This window comes from Rhea pennata, chromosome 1, assembly GCF_028389875.1.
Source record: "Rhea pennata isolate bPtePen1 chromosome 1, bPtePen1.pri, whole genome shotgun sequence".
Taxonomy (NCBI): Eukaryota; Metazoa; Chordata; class Aves; order Rheiformes; family Rheidae; genus Rhea; species Rhea pennata.
Window position 1 is genome coordinate 212,839,334 of NC_084663.1, and position 14,793 is coordinate 212,854,126.

Here is a 14,793-nt window from a genome sequence, read left to right on the forward strand (position 1 = left end):
TTCCACGTTCTGCGTGGCTGTGCGCCGGGCAAGGGATCAATCAAACCGAGTTTTGCCTGGGACACCCCAGCTTCTCCCAGAGCCATACGGTGAGAGCTGCCCACATCCCATGATTAGACTTCAGGTTTTCCAGCCTTTGGGACTGAATTTATTAAGCCCCACGTGGCCCCTCCTACCGTGGGAGGGACGGCTCCAGCCGCCTCGCTAAGACTGGGTGTCATACAGCGGTGCCACCATTCGGGTCCAGGAGTGTGACAAGCAAAGGACGCAGCAATCCAAGTGAGGCAGAAGACAAAAATAATCCCTCCACGTGCATCCCGGAGAGGTAAGTGAGCTCGTCCGTCCTACTGCTAAAGATGTTTGCGTGCTTGATGAAATACACCTCTCCTGGCTCTTTCCTGCCTGCCATAAAAGTTAACACCGTGTGTATGGGGGATTTCCTTGACTTTTCCCTTTGGACTTTTGAGTGTATTGGTTGGGATCCGACAGCGGGTGATTGACCTGGCTTCTGCCTGAACTGCAGCGAGAAACAAAGCTTGAAGTGCCGGAGAATGGGGAGAACCAGTAACAAAAGCTTCCAATGGAGAGCGAAGGGGATTACTTGATAGCGGGAGGATTTCAGTAGACTTGGTGGGGGCCCCCAACCACCCCGTGAAGACAGAAAGGCTTGGTGGTACTTATCAGTCCAGCTTCACTCCTTGGGTATGCACCAGACAAATTCGCTCTAACCTGTTGAGGAGAGAAAAGGGAGCAGGGATGAGACATGAGCAACGGGTGGCCGGTCGGGTGGTTTGAGCTGGGATGGTTGGTGGGAGGGAATTGGTGGTGAAACATTTGTAATGCCTCCGATAAAGGGCGGTTTCCATAGTAAAACGGATAAAGAGCCTCTTTCTCTTTCTCTCTAAGAGCCTGCCTAGCGTGTGAACCGGGAGGTTGATTGGGGAATAAATAACCCATGAAATGGTAACATCTGGCAACAGCTGTAAATAATCAGAACCTGGCTAGAAAGGCTGGGAACGACATGGGACAAAAGCAGGCCGGCCTGACTTTTCCCCCGCGGCTGCAAATTGCTACGTGAGTTTTGGTGTGCAACTGTTTTCTTCCTCTAAGTTGGATGCCTTGGCGGTGGGCCAGATGCTGGTGTCTGTTACGCAGGTGTAAATCAGGAGGGAGAGCGAGTCCTGGGGAGCTGTGCTGGGTTTGCAGTTGAAAGCAGGATTTGACCTTCATTTAGATTGCTGTTGTCCAAATACTTACACCTCACTTGTAGGTATAAGTGCAATTAGCAGTGAAATGAGTGAATTTTGACTTCTAGGAAAGACTGAATTTTAATTCGGGATTGGGTGCTCGGCTAATATAAACCAGAGGACAGGCACCAGGCCAAGTCTGAGCTGGACAGTGCAGATTTGCACTAGCGTGGTGTATATCACCTCCTGCTAGCTGATTTTACTCTTTCTTTGGCAACCCTAATCTCACAATTGTCCAAATATAGTGTCTCTCAGGACTTATCCTCACACACATGACACCAGGTGGAAGGGCAAGAGAGAATGGAAATGATTTCCTACAGCTGCTCAAAGCTTTTTAGCTACACTTAACAAAAAATGCAGAGTGTACCAGGAGACCAGCTGTATTTTAATTAAAAAATTGTTCCAAATGTGAAATGAGCCAAAGCAGTCACTTCCTTTCCAACCTCGCTGCTGTAATGTTTAAAAGGTGTGTAGGATTACCAGCGCAATTTGGAAACTTTGCAGAAAAATAAAAAATTCAGTTTCATGACCAGTCCTGTCATGAACACTTTCTTACGCCATGACATTAGGACTAAGGAGATGACTAGTGTCTTTTGAGCTTTGCACATCATTTTCTGTGATGAAATTGCAGGTCTTGAAAACACAGAAATTTGGTGATAACTTGTGAGATTATCTGCAGTTTAGAAAGTGTCTCTACGCAAGCAGTTATTGTACAGCAGGCCGCAACGGCAGCGATGCTGTACAGCAACGGCCTTGCTTCAGCCTGCCCAGCCTGGAGTACAGTCTTGCGAAACTTTGAGGCAAGAGGTCCGTATCTCAGCTTGGAGTGACCAGCTGGCTCACAGGACTGCTCCAGAGACCCCTGTGCTGTGCAGTAAGGCAGGGACTTCCACTGTTTTTTAAAAGACCAGGTAGGATAGGGAGCTGGGAACATCCTTTGGGCTCTATCTCTCACCAGATGAAAGGAGAGGGAGCCAACGTGGGTACAGCGGCTCAGAGACAAGTTCTGTGACATTGCTGCCTCGGTCCACAGCATCCTGGATCATCCCTCCATGCCAGGCTGGTCTCTGAGAGCAGCAAAAGCTTGGTCTCCATGTTGCAACTTCTGCTCCAACTTCAGACACCTCGTGAGAGGGAGCTGAGCAGACTGCCTGTAGGTGCTCATCTGTTTGTTGTCACATCCTCATCTCATTCTTCACATGCTAGGCTCCTGCTCTCCCACCAACATTCAAGGAGGAGCCACAGCTGGTTGCTTTTTGGCTGCTGATGTGTTGGCATTTGATGAGACTTCCCTGCCCACAGAGGGTGGCCCTTGGCTCATGTATCCTATGACTCCCCTTACAAACAGGACCTCAGTGTTTGCAGCATTTCAACCCTTGCTTGTCCTCTGCAGGAAGAGGGAGGGGAGACGAAAGAGTGATGCTTTGGAGGGCTGAACAGATTCACAGTATCATGCCTAGTTATCTGGTCTCTTACTGCTCACCCTGCAAGGGATGTCCTGTGTTCCTATCATATGTTTTCCTTGCAAGACTTTGTGGTGTTCCCAGAGAAGACACTGGTTTAAGCTTGAGGAGGACCTGTGCTCAGGGTCAGGAAGGACTCTTCATCCTGCTGGCCCAGGCCCTTTCTGGTGGTTGGCCGGCTGTAGTCTGTGCGAGCATGCACCATGCTATAACAAGAGATCGACGAGGAACCCTTTCCTGCACTCCTCTTCTGCAGGCCTTGTGCCATTGCGGCATGGCAGTTCCTTTCTTTAGTCATTCACCATGACAGGGTGAACTGTAGCTCACCTGGAGCAGCCAGGGAGATATGGCCAAGTTGGGTGGGGGGAACACATCCGTTTGTGAAAGGCAGGAGGGTCACCAGAGAAAGCATCCAAATGCCAGGCAGTGGCAGTGCTGGGGCTGCTGCTTGTGGAGGCAGCCGTAACGTGAACTCTGCTGGTGGGCTGCAGTAAGAGGAAGAACAGATCTGCACCCAAGGCACGGCACGGGAGCAGTCTGAGTCCTTGCTGTATGCCTGCACGCTCAGGATAGAGTCTAATTGCTTACGTAGAGATGTCTTTGAGTCAGCCTCTTCCTTACTCTGCCTCATTTCCTCCATTCTCTAATGCAACTGTGAGCAATTCTTTGTTTCTTCAGCCTCCATCTGCTCTCATTAGGCTGTAAGTCCCTGGAAGGTTTTCAATCCCTAGTAAGTTTGTGCAGCACCAAGCACCGCTAGGCTTCAGTCCCAGCAAGGGGCCAGCAAAGGCCTCCATAACAAGTAACAGGTCCAGTCCTCTCTGCTCCTGCAGCCCTCGCTGCTGCCACATGATTCAGTCCAGTCCTTTCAGCAGCTGCTCCTAATCACTGAACTTATTTTGGAAAGCCTCCAGAATCTGAGAAATAAAAGACACTTTATAAAAGGAAGGGGGGAAAACAGGCAAGGGCAATTGCTTTTAAAAAGGCTACTTACTTCTTAAGATGTACTCACTACTGATTAACCTTCGCTCTGTGAGCGCTTTAATTGATTCATGCCTTAAAATGGACAGAAAAGTTCTATGGGGTCACAGAGGGTCTCATAAACAGTCTGTTTCTCTGCAAAGTTTAAAGACATTTTGGCTGGGAAAAATATCTTGCACAAAATGCAGGTGAATGATACCAACACATTTTTCTCCTTCTGCTTCCCTTAGGCCATCTACACCCCCATCTTAGCACAATACTGCTCCAAAATCTTCTTTCCCTCCCCTTTGCTACCAGGCTGAGCCTATTCTTCCCTCCTCTGCGCTTTGCAGGGAGTGATGATTTTGGGCATCAGTTTTTGGCCATTTTGTGAGAATGAGGTCATACAGCATTGGGAACTACTACTGTAAGTCAGCCTGTTGGTATCTTCCATGTGGCCTCAACTGTGGGACCAGATGGGACCATCTGTGGTCCTCATGACCGCTTCATTCAACCACGCATGGTGAATTTCTGTGGCTGCTCTTTGTAGGATGCTTCTTCTGGCACCAGGAGAGCACCTCCAGCAGGAGGAACTGAAGTAGGGCACTTTACTGGAATACACCCATAGCAAAGTGGGAGACAACCCTTAAACAGTGACTGGCCTTTGGCTCTCCATGCTGCTGGTTGTGTGGCGAGCAGCAGCCACATCCACCTCTGTTATTGCAAAGCTTGGGGTGAGGTGCACATGGCAGAAAACCCCCTTCAGACAGAGGTGTTTGGTGGCCTGGAAGGAAGAAAAATGCTATCTGCAGATAAGAGGGGATTTAACAGAGATTCATAAAACATAATCTTGATGGAAGTGCCACCAGGCTTGGTGTTAGGAATGCCAGTCTGGAATGGGAGTAGAGCAAGAGGCCCACCAATTCCTACCCGGTCCTGTCCAACAGATGGGTGGATGGTGACTGCCCAGAAACACCTTATCAGCTGAGGTGGCTGCATGTCACATCTCTATTGGTGGCAGAGCCCACCTGCCTTATATCTGTGGGGATTTGTCCTGAGGATTTGTTATTTTTGTATGAGAAGATGAAGACTGTGAGAAACCAGCAGGCATAGGGTGGAGGGAAATCAAGAGTGGGGACAGTGGCAGTGGGAATGAGAAGCACTTGGGGATGCCAGCTGCCTGCAAAAGGCTGTGTGCTGCCAACTGGCCTTGAGCTGTCCTTGTTACTAGTAGTTGTAGAGCCCTCACACCTCAGCCTGGGCCCAGTCATCCAGGGCTGGCTTGCCAGTATCGGGGGAGCTAAACTGAGCAGCAATGAGATCCTTTATGAGTTCGAACAGCATCTGGCTCTCCCAGAGCCTGTGGAGGGACTGGGAAATACATTTTCTTTTTAAATCCCATTAACTGAAGTCTACCTAGTCTGAGCTTTTCTATGGGAGAGCCTTCTAGGCAGCTGTGGGCTTTGGGACCCAAAGGCTGAAGCTGTATCAGGACGGTTTGTGAAATTCAGGATACAGATGCTCCTCAGATGTGAACCGAAAAGGTCCCAGGGCTGAGTTGGGCTCACTAGGTTTGATTGATGAACTTCTCTTCATTTTGGGCTGGATTCATGCCCCAGCACTCTGGGCATCTGCAGGGGCAATTCATGTTGTCTTGCTTTAGATGTCTTAGATGAGTTGAGTTGCGCCTATTTCTGTTCACTGACTGTACCAGGAGTTCAGGTTGAATACTCAAATGTGGATATAAGTCCAGCCCTCCTCTTCCAGTAAGACCAAAGGAAGAATTAACACAATAATACCAAGCTCTTTAACTGTGGCTGAGTGCTGATCCAGCAGCACTGACTGTGCTCTTGTGTTCTGGGTGCTGTGAAGGTCTGCCGGTCTCCTGCATACACGAGCAGATTTTTCTGCATGGGGTAATGCCCATGCAATGAAATCTGCAGAGCTCCCTGCCCTGCTGTGCAGGCCCCTGTGGCTCACACCAGTTTATGCATCATTCAGAAGACAGATGAAAATCCAGTGAGGTGTACAGTCCTCATCTGCTGCTTTCATTGTGCTTTTGATTCATCCTGCCTCACAGAAAATGGTAGAGGAAACTAATGTTAATGAACAGAAAGGGCTGCTCTATTTTACAGAGGGGAAACTGAGGCTCTGAGTGACTTGGCACAGGTGCCTTTGTAGGCTGGTGGCAGGACAGGGGACTTTTAAATATGGATCCTGGATGTCAGGCTATCCTTCCACTCTTAAGTTAGTCCAAAACTCTGAAATGACTTACGCAGAAATCTAATAGTGCTTGCTTAGTTAGGAAGTGCTTCACTCTGGGAAAGGGCAAAACTGCGTTTTTGTGATATGCAAACGGACCAGCCTGGGTGCATCTGGGTACTGCAGAGAGCTAGGAAGAGAAATCTTTGGCCAGCAGCATGGAAAGCACCCTTCCTCTGTTTCTCCTCCTCTCATCGCAAGGGTATTTCGCTCTGAGGCCTGAACTTTAACACCCGCAGCTGGGGGGAGGGCCAGCGATGGGGGCTTCAGAGCGGTGACTGTTCAGGGCCCCTGTCCTTTGTCCAGGCTGAATAGCGCTCTGCAGAGCTGCCGGGCAGAGGTATGTGATCTGCAAAGCTCATCCCCCCCCCCCCCCGCTTTTGGCTGCCGGACAAAGTCTTCCCTTGGAGATGGTGCTCTTGGCTGAATACGGCCCTTGGGGGGCTGTGGGGCTGCTGAGGGTCGTTTCCCCACCACCACCATGCTGCTTCCCAATCTCATCATCTCTCCTTAGCAGCAGGGCACAAAGAGTCGCTTAGCAATTCACAGGAGCAGAGAGGGAGGCGAGCCAGGACGTGCTGAACTGCACAAAATAGGATTTATCTTCAAAGAAAATTTGCCACCCCCTTTCTGAGCTCTTTTTGCAAGGGATTTAATCCTCCCCCCCTCCTCCCCAGGCACTCGGCAAACTGTGAGCCGTGGGAGCACTTTTTGCCTCCCCACAGTTGCTTTTCGATGCTGGGAGGGCGACTTCTTAGCAAGTTGGGCCACCCCGCGACAGCGCCCAGGTTTGTGCTCCAGCGGTTCAGGTCCGAGCCCTGCCGCGTGCAGGCGGCCGCAGGGCAAGGCCACTGCCCGCAGCGCCGTTCGCAGCCGTGAGCGAGGCCAGGGCAAAAGCCCCGTCTTTTCCCGGTGACCGTGGCTACCAGCGACGAAGCCCGTGGAGCGGAGCTTCGTATCAAACCGGCCAGCCTGTCTCCGTTTCAGGCTGGGTCTGGGCCTGAACCAGGAGGTGTGAGCTCATCGGTGCCGCCGGTTCGCCGCTCGGCTGAGCAAACCGGCGCACGGACGCGGACGTCTCTGCCGTCCCGCGGCTGGGGCCCGCACCTGGCTGGGTGGGTGGGGTGGAAGGTCTCCTCCGTGGAGCAGCTGCGTAAGAAGCTGTTCCTGACACTGTTCAGCGACTAATTTCCGCCCTTGCCCATCTACATGTCCCAGAGGACAGACTCCCGCTTCCTCGGAAGGCCAGTCCTCCGCACAGGTGGGACCCCAAGACTGAGCTAAGCGGTCCCCAAGCTTATGGGTTATAACTAAGCTATATGACGGAGCTCTGGAAGGAAGGAAGGGGGAGTGGGAAGGAGGAGTGGAACCTTCCAGAAGGTGGGAAGGAGGGGTGGAACCTTCCAGAAGGCAGTGTGTGTGGGGGGGGGGTGGTGGTGGTGCCTTCCTAAAAGGGAGGGTGGAAACTACCAGCAGGTGGGGAGGGGGGTGGAACCTTCCAGAAGACAGTGGGGGGGTGGAACCTTCCTAAGGTGGTGGTGGGAGATGGAACCTTCTAGAAGGGGGGGGGTGGAACCTTCCAGAAGATGGGGGTGGGTGGAACCTTCCCAAAGTGGTGGGGGGAGATGGAACCTTCCAGAAGGTGGGGGTGGAACCTTCCAGAAGGCCGGGGAGGATTGGGGTAGTGGTGGTGGTGGAGAACGACCCGCGGCTCGGGCAGTCGTTTCCTTGGGGCAGCACGCGTTAGCGCAGCCCGCCGAGTGCTTTGGTGCGGAGACGCCGGTCTGACTTCGGATTAAGTGAGGCCTCCGCTGCCGACGGCGCGTTAGGAGTCATCCCCAGGGACCGGACGTCGCGGGGGAGAAATAGGCCCCAAACCTGAGGGGTTATTGTAAGGCTACCTTGAAGGATTAGATAGCAGCTGAGACTATTTTTTTTTGGGGGGGGGAGGCTAGTGAAAAGAGGGATACGTGCAAAATTTTGGTTCAACTTTGGAGCAGCTGAGGCCTCTCTGGAGTTGTTCGGCTCTGGGATGAAGCCAGGGATTAAGGCACCTTTGATATCCTCAGTTCTCCTGGTCAATGTGTGGCTTTGCTTTAAGGCTGATAGCCCCCTCGGAGTGAGATTAGCCTGTCCCCGTTCAGATGGGAACAGCCCCAAGGCTGGTTGCCTGCAGGCCCCCTTTCGGCTATGGGGGGGGAAGAAGCTCTTAGATGTCCTCCGTGACCATCTCTGAGCTCACTGGGAGGTCCCAGGGCACAGGTCAGCTCGCTCGGGGACGTGTCCAGAGACAGGCTGGATAAAGCTGCCAGTGGAAGCACCTTTTTGATCCTGGAGGATCAGGGCAGCCTTTATGAACAGCTGAGATTGCCAAGGTCTAAAGTGAGGGGGACGGATCAGCAAGCTTCATGGAGGACTGGCTGGTCCTCCATGAAGCTTGCCTGAAACTCCCTCCTTTTTCCTAAAAAGGCTTCATCTTGCAGAGTGCTCAGGGGGAGGACTCCTCTGAGAGGCAGCTCTGCTTCCCAGCAGATTTTGTGGCTGTGGTTTTGGCAGTGAACCATAGTCCAGATGATACTGGCATATAGCCTGGCCTCTTTCTGTGATCTCTTACTTTGAGTTCCTGCCCTCAGCATACCTCTGTGACTAATGCTAAGTCAGCTCTTCCCAAATTCATCCAGTCCTGTGCACAGAGTGTCAGTCAGACTCCTTTGAGTCTTAACACCAGTAAACCGGTAAAAACCAGTAAACCTCATGTCCTCAGGGCCAAATGCAGTCCCAGACCTGGCTGATTCAAGGATACAAAGGTGGCATCTTGCTTCAGCACTTGGAGATATATGCAAAAAGCTTGAACTGAGCTAAAAAAAGCTTGAGGCTTTGAGCGGCGTTACTGAGTCAGTATTGGATCTTGGTGAGGAAAAGCAAATTGACCGCACAAAATTGATTAGTTGTATCAGAAAATCATGTCGTTAACATTTCATGTATCCACAGAGAAATCTAGCTCTCACTAGACACTGGAGCTCAATTTTGAGCAGGCCACACCACCCATTTGAAGCACAAGCTCGTGCTGGATGTTTCAACCCTTAGACTTTAGTGCAAAGACTTCTCTGTGATGGGAGTAAGTTGCCATGTAACCCTAATGGGTACAAGATTTCCATTCTATTTTTAAGTTAATTTGTTTGAAATGGGCTTTGATTATTTGTGTTTGTTCAAATTGTGGTCACATGTTACAAAATACTGGGCATTAACCTTTGTGAAGACCTCACAGTTGCCATGAAAGCTACAGCCATTCCATGTTGGAGGTGTCCTAGAACAAATGAAATCAGGAAATACTGTGCCTGCAAGAGCAGAAGCTGGTTTTCCTCATTAATCTCTTCTACATTCATTCTTTATTTCCTTTGCTAAGCTCTATCATTTATTTGCAGTAGTTGTTGTGACCTTCTGTCTCAAAGTCAGCAGCTATTCAGTTCATGAGATGTACTTCACACATTTTTGTCTCTAGCTGTACATATTCCCTGGGATCCAACAGAGAAGTGAGATGTAATTAGGACTTAGAAATAAACTGTTGAAGATCTTTGTGATAAATTACCATGTCATCTGCCAGGGAAAGGAAAGTGTGTAGAGCATATTCCATATCATAGGGCGGTTATGTCTATCTCTGTTTTATATGAGCCTTCTTCATTTTCAGTGTTAAACCACTTCAGTTCCTCAAGGAGAAACTGAAGACAGATGATGGTGAAATAAGAGCAATTCTAGACTGTGATCCAAATTCTCCAGTTTTAATTCACATGTTTTAATTCATGTGACTTCAGTGCAGTGCTACACAACAGCCAGGGCTGCCTTTGGTGCCCCTGGCTGTTTGTGACCGAGGCAGCCCTACAACTAAAGACCATTTCCACTCCAGTGGGCAACAATGCACCCTGCAGTTCAAGCAAGTGCAGACAAAGCCTTGGGAGGAGGAGAATACAGCAGGGCAGACTCTGTAGAATAGAAATGCCAGTTTAGAAGATGCTCTTAGCTGAGCTTTTCCAGCTGATGGTGAGGTCTCTGTGCAGCTTACAGCAATGGCTTGATTTAAGAGTTGCAGTAATTTTAGATCACTTTTCGAGCAAAAAAAAAAAAGCGGTGCCTTTTGCTCTCATGCTCCTTGCCAAGGAGCATAGTGACTAACCAGCAGCATACCAGAGTGTTGGTTTTTCTGCTTCACATCTGCTGGGGTGATGCTGTTGTTACAGATCTGGAAATGATTCCCCAGGGAATGGTGGAATGGCACTGGAGGTCCTCACCCATATGAGCTATTTTACCAGCGTTTGCACCACAAGAAAGGGGACCTGTGGGTGCAGGGAAGGCTCAGCTCGGCTTGAAGCATCTCCCAACAAGATCTCTGCATGGGGATGGAGCTGCATGCACTGCAAACACCTGAGTTACCTCTGATGTGAAGACATCTTTTCAGAAGCTGCAGTGTTCTTTCCCAAGGCTCCTTGCTGTGGGTGCTTGGCTGGGGGACACAGCATGTGGGCATCCCGCAGCAGAGGGAGAGTGTCAGAGGGCAGTTGTCCATGTGCCAGGCTGATCTGATCTGGTAGTGTGTGGTTCATCTGAACTGAAGAGTTTAGCATTGTTTACATCAAAGTTTTTCAAAATCTGTTTAGTGAATCTAATGTTTTATGGCAGCTCCCTTGTAACTTACCCTTAACCCTAGTCATTCATCTGCCTTTTTGAGCAGAGCCTTGTGCCTTAGTGTGGGATTCTCCTTCTCTCCAAACCCCTTTGAAATGGTGTTAGGAGCAAAGCTGGCCTCACCCCTATCTGCTGCCCGCATCAGGCTTCATAGGCCATCATCAACAAGATGTCTTGTTCAGGGCAGGCTTGCTATGCTGAGGTGCTGAGAATTAAGTATCTCTGTATCTCTTGCATGGCTGCTTATACCCTTGCATTTTTCTTTCCAGATCTCTTCCTACAGCTGACTGGAAAATGTGATTGTAATAGCTGGAAAGACCCTTTTACTCACCTGCCCATGTATTGTAGGATTTTTTGTTGGGAGAAGCTGGGTGGATGCAGGACAAAGGAAAGGAAGAGAGCATGGCCTTGAAAGCCCCAAGGAGAAAGCTATTGCTATAGGGGGATGCCAAAAGCCTCAAGGAGAAAGCTATATGGCAATGCCAGATCTGGCATCTCTTTGTACCTATTTATCCCATAAAAGCTGAAAGCGACAACTCCACACTGAACCAAAAAAGAGAAGAACACTTTCTCCTTGCTTGTGCACATGCCTCTCAAATGTGTTCCATTCACAGTACCTTCTGCATTTAGGCTGTCCAGCTGAATATGTTTCCTGCTTTTTCTCTCCTGCTCTTTCTCCACCATCCTCCTGAGGCTATTTTTCATGCTTTTCATCACTCACTGTCAAGCGGTGGGAAATGAACAGTCCCATACAACTGCCTGCAATTAAGGGGACTCTTATCTGTGAGCAAATAAAGTCTCTGTTTGTCAGGGAAAGACCTGAGGCCTCTTGGGCTCGCGGAGCCGAGAAACACGAGAAACACGTGTTAACCGCTTTCACGGCTCATTTACTGAGGAGTCCTAAGCTTTGCTCTCCTACTTACATATTTTTTTCCTGCTTGCTCTTTGCTCTTATGTTTTTCTGAGTAAGTGGATTCAGCGTTTTCCCTCTCCCTTCTCCCTCTACCCTTGCCTAGTGGACGTGGGCAAGAATTGCAAACAACCTCTAAGCTTTAGGAGCATTCTGCTTCAGATTTAAATCTAGATGCAAGCACCATTGTTGAGGCCTCTTCCTGTGTCCTAGTGATGGCCGAACGGCTCCAAATCCTAACACAAATCTCCTGTCTTTTAGACCTATTACTTACCATATGTTGCAATGATGTTTGCCTCTTATGTGGCTGCTGGATCCAGAAGTTGTCATATTATCTTCATTAGGACCAAATGCTTATGAATGCAAATGCTTTAAAATATGGTGTGGTCTGAGGCATGGCAGATGTGGCCAGACCTTGGAAGAGAAGTCCTTTTGGCTTCTGAGTGCACTACCGTAGCTGTAGCAAAAATCATTTGTGTGGAAGATGCTGGAAATTTATGAGCCAAGATGAGGCTGTGGGATGGAGGATTGTGGAGAGCCTTAAGGGTGGCAAAGGCAGAAGAAAGGAGCTTGCATTAAATTAATCTGAGCACATGGAGGTGCACATGAGAGCAGGAACCTGGGGGAAAGTGAAGAGGTAAAAGGGATGGTGGATTGCTTGTCTGGAAGGACACAGAGAGGGAGGAGAAAGGGGAGGCCGGAATTTTGTTCTGGAGGGGAGGCTCAGTTCGAGCTGAGGAGGACCTTTCTGACTGCACTTGAGTTTGCCTTTGTCTTCCTGATCTTCACACAAGGCTTGCCACCACTAAAAGGGCTTTCTGCTGGATGCATCCTCTTGACGCAGGCCTGACATAAGCCAGATGGTCCTTGAGGAAATTCCCCTAGCAGAGTAGTTTAGTTGAGCAGTAAGGTCTTTTTTTGGCAGCTCTCAGTGATTCTCCATTGGAGTGTTTGCTCGTATCTGTGGTAGCCACACAATGCAAATGTGGATCCAGGCTGTGGATACTTGCACACTGCCACCAAAGGAACATTTCTAGTTATGTGAGGGTTTTTTGGCTGTCCTTTCTAAAAACCTCAGTGAAACAGGAATTCCCAATAAAAATCTTAATTTAAGATTGAAGATTTCCGAGCTATATCCATCTATAATATTACAGTTAAAACTGAGTTAACTATGGATGCCAGAGGAGTAGGTAATGTCAGTCTTGGTGCAGTGAATGAAGCAGAGGGCAACAGTCATTTTACTCTCCTGGTAGTCTTCTCACAAGGTAATTGCATGGGGCCTGCTGTACTGGGCGTTCTGTTGGCACAGGTTCCTCTTTGCTGCTTCAACACAGAAGGCAAACGAGTAGATGTAGATCGGGGAGTAGTGTCAGATAGGTAAGCAGTGGTGTCAGTCTTAGGAAGTGTTTAGAAGGATGCTGATGGAGAAGGATTTTTAATGGAATTTGGAAGCAGTAGTTTGGGGAGTATTTGGGGAGAACCCCTTCCTGACAGGAGGACCTGTGCAGAAGGCGGCACAAGGGTGCTTGGAAAGGCAGGCCATTAGAAGCTAAACAGAAAGGAGCTCCTTGATATTGTTGGTTAAGCAATTTTGCAAAATGCTTAGAGTATCTGGCAGAGCTGTGTCTCGGAAAGTTTACACCATGCTCAAAGTGGCTTACTTCTGCTGCTCGTGACACCATCCTCTGTAAGTGCTGACACCACATTGCATCAGAGCTTCAGTGCTCCATCCTCCCTCTCTCCTCCTGATGGAGAGAGCCTTCAAGACGCCAGGCTGATGAAATGCTCCTTAAGTAACAACAATTTGTAACTTCAGCTTGGAATCACTGAGCTAGTTAAGAGTAATTGGCCTGGGAGAGCTATGTATCTCCTTTGCAGTCCAGATTGTCTTGTGTGAGGTGATATATCTCCCGTTACTCGAGTGGACCTATGCCAGAAAGTGTCTATGCTCAACGAGATGAAAGTTCAGTCTGTGTTTATTGCCTTTGTGGGATGCTTTGGCCCTTTGAAAGACACAGAGAAGCTGGGCTAGGTAACTCTATTTAGGGCCTCGGAGAGCAGGAAAAGGTCTCTGGGCAGAGAAAGAGAAGGGGCAGGATGGAGGAAGAGGGATGAATGGACCCTATGCTGGCAAAATTCAGAGCCCAAAGCAGAGGACAGGTGATGGTATTTGAATCTATTGTGATATTGATAGCAGAAGGATGTTACGAAGCTGTTCATTACTGTGATACTGTTAAATATCTCAGAGAAGGGGGTCAGTGGAGATTCAAGGGGATGTGAAACATGAAGATTTTCTCTCTTCTTCAGCCAGCCTGCTCTTTCTGGGAGGGCTAGGGATTAGTGGAGGTAGTTGGGCCAGTGAGGCTGTGTTCCTCTCTTTTTCTCTCCCCATTCTCCCCTGCAATGATGGCCCCTTTCCTCAGCAACTCCTGGGCTTGACAGAGATAGCTTGTGTGGAAAGACTAAGGTAGGAGTTCATGAAAGTCTTAAAAGTAGAGATGTTCTTAACTGCTCTAATGTATAAAGCTCATAATGCTCTTGCCTTACCACTGGTAGTGAATCCAGAGTACTTTCTTTCATGGTTGTGAAGTGTTTAAGATCTCATGACAGAAGCCAGATACTGAATTTGATATATGAGAGAAACTGGATTCTACAAGTGTAGAGTTGCCTCTGCTATAGGTGCATAGACCTGCCCTGGATTTGGAGAGACTGTATGTTGACCATATCCTGTACTGGCCACCACACACCAAAAAATGTGAGAAATACAAGGTGAGTCCTAAAGAGCAGGTGACTGTGGAATCCCACACAAGGAGGGCCGAGAAAACATGAATAACAAGGAAAGACTAGAAAAATTGGGGCTCTTTAGTCTAGAGGAGGCTGAAGGAGAATTATCTATAAACAATTGTGAAATACATACCCGAAGCACTCTTCTCTATATCCACTGTGAGCTGGGCATGAAGTAATGGACTTCAACTGTACCACAAAAGCTGAACTTTGGGAAAAACCTTTCTAATGATAGCACTAGTTCAGATTGGAACATCCTGTCTCAGGAGCTGGTGGGATCTCTGTCACTGCCAATTACTATGAGGGGGCTAAACTAACATCTAAGTTTGATATCTGACATGCTGCAGTAGCCAGCCAGATGGAGCAGACAGTGTTTTGAGGTCTCTTCAAGCTCTGGTTACCATGAGTCTGTCAGATCCTATGCACATAGGGTAAGTACTCATTTATGAGCCTCATGCCCACACGAGGAACACAGATAACAAATCTT

At 48.9% G+C, this 14,793-nt stretch overlaps 1 protein-coding gene across 1 annotated transcript in view; it reads left to right on the forward strand.

Annotated features, from left to right (window-relative positions):
• Positions 1 to 250: 250 nt before the first annotated feature.
• GDPD4 (glycerophosphodiester phosphodiesterase domain containing 4) overlaps positions 251 to 14,793 on the forward strand; it is a 45,040-nt gene continuing 30,497 nt past the window's right edge. The window contains exon 1 of the mRNA XM_062567411.1: positions 251 to 325. The gene's annotated coding sequence lies outside the window, so the exon portion shown is untranslated. The remainder of the gene's footprint in view (positions 326 to 14,793) is intronic.